Source organism: Oratosquilla oratoria, chromosome 23, assembly GCF_046742065.1.
Source record: "Oratosquilla oratoria isolate Oo_2021 chromosome 23, ASM4674206v1, whole genome shotgun sequence".
Taxonomy (NCBI): domain Eukaryota; kingdom Metazoa; phylum Arthropoda; class Malacostraca; order Stomatopoda; family Squillidae; genus Oratosquilla; species Oratosquilla oratoria.
This window is the reverse complement of record NC_134799.1, coordinates 33,507,525-33,512,524: the sequence shown is the minus strand read 5'-3', so window position 1 is coordinate 33,512,524 and position 5,000 is coordinate 33,507,525.

Below are 5,000 nucleotides of genomic sequence, written 5' to 3'. Positions count from 1 at the left end.
TAAGGTTAGGTTAGGTTAGGTTAGGTTAGTGAAACGGGGATTACGCGTATTCACTGAATAAACGGTTAGTGAAACGGAGATTACGCGTATTCACTGAATAAACATTCAGGGATTACGCGTAATCCCTAGGTACGTGTTCTTACTGTAACATATATACGTATACATAAGTTAACATATTAATATATAAATAAATGAAATAATAAATAAATAAATAAACAATAAATTAATAAAAAAGTGGGTAAACAAATAAGTAAATAAACAAATAAACAGATAAATAAATTAATATAAAGGTAAATGAATGAATAAATAGATAGACAAACAAATCAACATTTAGAGAAACAAATAAGTAAGTGCACAAAGTTATTGTATTTTACTGCGACTTCCACTGAAAGCTTTATTTTGCCTGAAGGAAAACGAGTCTGCTCATCCGAGGGAGCGTCACATCACGTAAAGGAACTCTTACAATGACCAAGCTATACGTCGACCCAATGGCGCACTTGATGTAGTTTATTATGGGGAGCGCGAGCACTTTCAAGAAGCCCAGGACCAACAGCGTCAAGATTCTCCATTAAAATCCCTAAACCTGATGACGTAATCTGTAAACTCGCCTCAACTAACACTACATGAAAGAGTTTGGTTTGTTGTAGAAGGGGTGGGAGGGAGGTGGAGGGGGAAGGGGAGTAGGAGGGGGAAGGGGAGTAGGAGGGGGAGGGGGAGGAGGATGAGGACGGGGAGGTGTAAGAGGAGGGGAGGGGAGGGGGAGGGAGGAGGGAAGGAGGAGGTGGGGAGCGGGAAGGAGAGGGAAAGGGGTAAGAGGAGGGGGAAGGGAAAGTGAGGAGGAAGGGGAGGCGAGGAGAAAGGGGAGGTCAGGGAAAAATGGAGGGGGAGTGAGGGGGAGAATAGAAGAAGTAGGGTAAAGAGGAGAAGAGAATGTGGGGGTCGTCCTGAAAAGGGAGGGAGAGGAGGAAGCAGGGGAGGTGGGGGAGGAAGAGGAGGAAGAGGAGATCGGGTGTTGCTGAATGCTCGTTCTAAAGTATCGGGGACCTTAATTCTTTCTCTGTAACTGACCATTAATATGTTTTTCTAGCTGCCGCCAGGCGATTTAACTAATTTGAAGTAAAGCCCCTTAAGCCCATCTCAGTTAACCCTTCCTCGCCTTGAGACCCCTCAGCTGAATAAAATCACCTGGCGGCAGAAGTTATCAAAGTGATCATCTGTTGTAACTGTTTGTAACTGTGTAGCATCGAAGCAGAGAATTTAATCTCACAAATCGATATTAAAAATGACTTCATCTATCAATCTAGTTCTTGATTTTTTTTACTTAACTATCTGTTTGTTTGTTTGTTTATTTGTTTGTTTATTTATTAATGTATTTAATATCATATATTAATTTACTTGTCTACTTATTAATTTATTAACCCATTTACTCGTACTTACTTATTCATTAACCTATAAATCTGTTTATCTAATTTATTTACTTATTGGTTATTGCAACTAGAAGTCTCTTTACTGCGCCAAATAAATTCATGTGGTTTCAATCACAATAAAAAGAATCTTAGAATTCTGAATATTTCTAGAGAACCTGGAAGGTTGAAAGCCTACATATTCCCTCAGGAGAAGAATCTGATCATAAATAAAGATATTTGCCATTTGCCAGAATTATATATCTAAGGAGCGTTATTGTCACTAGGATCATCGTTGGAGACCTTTTGCCAAGTAGAACCAATTAGCACAAGCATAGAAGCGCCAGAAATATAACTCTATCATGGGATTTTTTTTAAGACTGAGGGTATACTGAATGGATCGAGATCAGAGTCCAAGGCCCAGTGTTTTCTTGAATAAAATCATCTAGCTTCATGTCGCAGTGCTGAGCGCCTCTTCCCTCAACCTATCTCTACACTTTCCACAGCCTATCCTGCAGTCAACAGCCACAGCCACATTCACGCCCCCCTTCCCCCCGAACCCACCAGCATTCCCGGTCCACAGTTCCAGTTCACATTCCTACTCACAGCTCGACCCTACAGTCCAAGCCATGGCCCTGTCCAAAGACTATGACGAAAGGGCTTGTCTACAGTTCATATTCAGAAACCAATTCTATAGTCCTAATGCATAGACCAGTCCAATGCACTTGTTCAAAGACCAATGGACTCGTTCACAGTCCAGTCCAAAGCCTTTTTCACAGACCTCAACAAAAGGCTCCTTCCGCAGTCCACAGTCCACAGCTACAATCCAGAGTCTTGGTCCACGGTCCAGTCCTGCCCACTTAGACCAAGCCTTCCGAGGCAGAAGAAGAGCGTGTCCCTATCTGGCGCTCCATCTTAAAAGCCTGTATATAATAATATTGGATCACTAGGAGCTTCTTGGTCCCATCTTCCTCTTCCCAGCGCCCCAGGTTTCATATTGTTTAGCCCTTAAATGACATGATTGATACTTCAGGTGATGAACGATGCTTTTCGAAAATAAGGACGACGATCTCTGGGGAGGACTAATTAGAGCTACCGATCGAAGAGCAGAAACTCGATTTAAGAAGAAAAAAAAATTATTCGATTCAATGTAAGTTTTAGTCCAGTTAGCTTCGTAACAGCCGTTGCCAGCACCATTACGAAAGTATTTCAAGGCCTCAATCATTCAAATCTTATTTAGAAAAACATTTGAACAAAACTATTCAACCTAAATACTATCAAAAGGCGGTGCTGTAACAGAAACTGAAAATATTGTTTTCTTAATAAGGCAAAATTATATTTATTTGTGAGCTAACAAATCGATACGATGTGAAAAAATATGTATATGAATATACAGGTAAGTTTAAAATGAAACACAAAGCCAAGAAAGAAAAAAGTCATTAATGCATGTAAAAATGCTGTACATATTTGGCAAGTACTACTGTCGGTATATTTATATACATTCATTCATACATGTACATAAATACAGAGTGTAATATACATGTAATACGTCTGTATACAGTATGTATGAATTTATGAGTGAAACTATGTCAGTTATCAGAGATGTACTGTGGTGAAGGTTAACTAGTTTAGTTACTATTATTGTGGGTTATTCTACAGTATCAGCTTAGCAGAATACTGAAGTTACGGATCCTCCACCCCAGTTATGTTGTGATCGTTCCTATATGGGACCAGGGTGCTGGTCCCCATTTAGGGCAGTGAAGAGTAGGTATAAGTAAGAATGTGAAGGAAAACGAGGAAGGCTAGAAAAACTGGATAAAGAAATGGAGAGTATAAATGAAATTAAAGATTGGGGAAACAAAAGCATTGCGTCACGACAGAAGTGAGTAAAGAATATTATTTGGAGGATATAAGAAACGATGGAGTTAGTGTAGAAAGGTGGTAAGGTGGAATATGAATGAAAATAAAACTGAAAATGAAGATAGGACCAATAGCAAAGCAAGTTTATCCATGTGTATGTTTCACAATGACTGGTCACACTTGTTTCGGTCTTGATTTGGTATATTTAGTAGGTCTTCGTTATAAACAGAAAAAATGAACAATTTGGACTTCCTCTTTCTTCGGTTACATTGATAGAAGACTTACAATTGATGGGTGCTAGTAGCTGTCAACCTTCATTTGATTAACTAAGTTGTGTGTGTATATATATAATATAATATAATATATATGTATATATATATATATATGTATATGTGTATATACACATTATCTCTCTTACACACACACGCACACACACACAAACACAAAAGGCCTTACAATAAATACAAAACCACACACAAAAAAAACATACACACAAAACACACGGACAAAAAAACTCACACAAAAAGCCTCACGGACAAAAAACACACACACACACACAAGCACATACCAAGCCGTAGCAACAAATTTGCCAGGGATAAATCGGGGATTGGTACCTTTGGGACGAGGCCACGCCGCCCTCACCAGCCGACAGTACAATAGACCCTCGTCCAGGCTCTCCCTATAGAACAGACACATCTCGGCCCAGCTACAAAGCGCCACCTATTGCCTTGAAGAGAGGCTTGTTGTTGAGCCTATTATGGACCATATTCCCCCGTCATCAGTCTTCCGAGCGCCGTGTCTAATCAGTAACCCCTTCCGTACCGGGTGGCACTTTTTCTTTTATCTCTCCTGACGTCAACTGTTTTATTCGTCCCCGTGGCACCCCCCTTGGAGGCAGAAGATAATCTATAGATGGTGTATTATATTGTCTTGTGTTGTATTGTATTGTATTGTATCGTATCATATTATACAATGTTATACTATATCATATCAAACTATATTGTATTGTCTTATTTTATATTATATGATATAATATTACTTTATATTATATTATGTTATATCATATATTATATGTCATTATATTATATTAGATTATATTGCATTATATTACATTACATTATGTTATATTATATTACATTATATTATGTTATATTATATTATATTATATTATGATATATTGTATTATATTATATTACATTACATTATATCACATTATATTATATTGCGGAACGTGAGGAGCTTACGCCAGGAGGCCAAAGCCGTTACCTCTGCCCTGCGCCCTTGTACTGTTCGGGCAGGTCACAGTCACTGCCCGGAAATGGAGAGGAATGCCGTATATATATATATATATATATATATATATATATATATATATATATATATATATATATGTATATATATATATATATATACAACCATATATGTATATGTACATATATATATATATATGTATATATATATATATATATATACATATATATATACATATATCTATATATATATATACATATATATATATATATATATATATATATACACCATAGGCTTTTTCCCCTTTACAAGAAAGGTAGCCAAAAATCAAAGGCATACAATTCACTCCCACCCATTCACCCCCTCATGCCCTCTTATCTTGGCTCCTCCTGGATGACGGGTCATCATTGCATTTTGCTTACTGCCTTGGGTCAGCAGCAGTGTCGCAAGACACAGCACATCTACAGCAAGACCGCTTCATTAAAT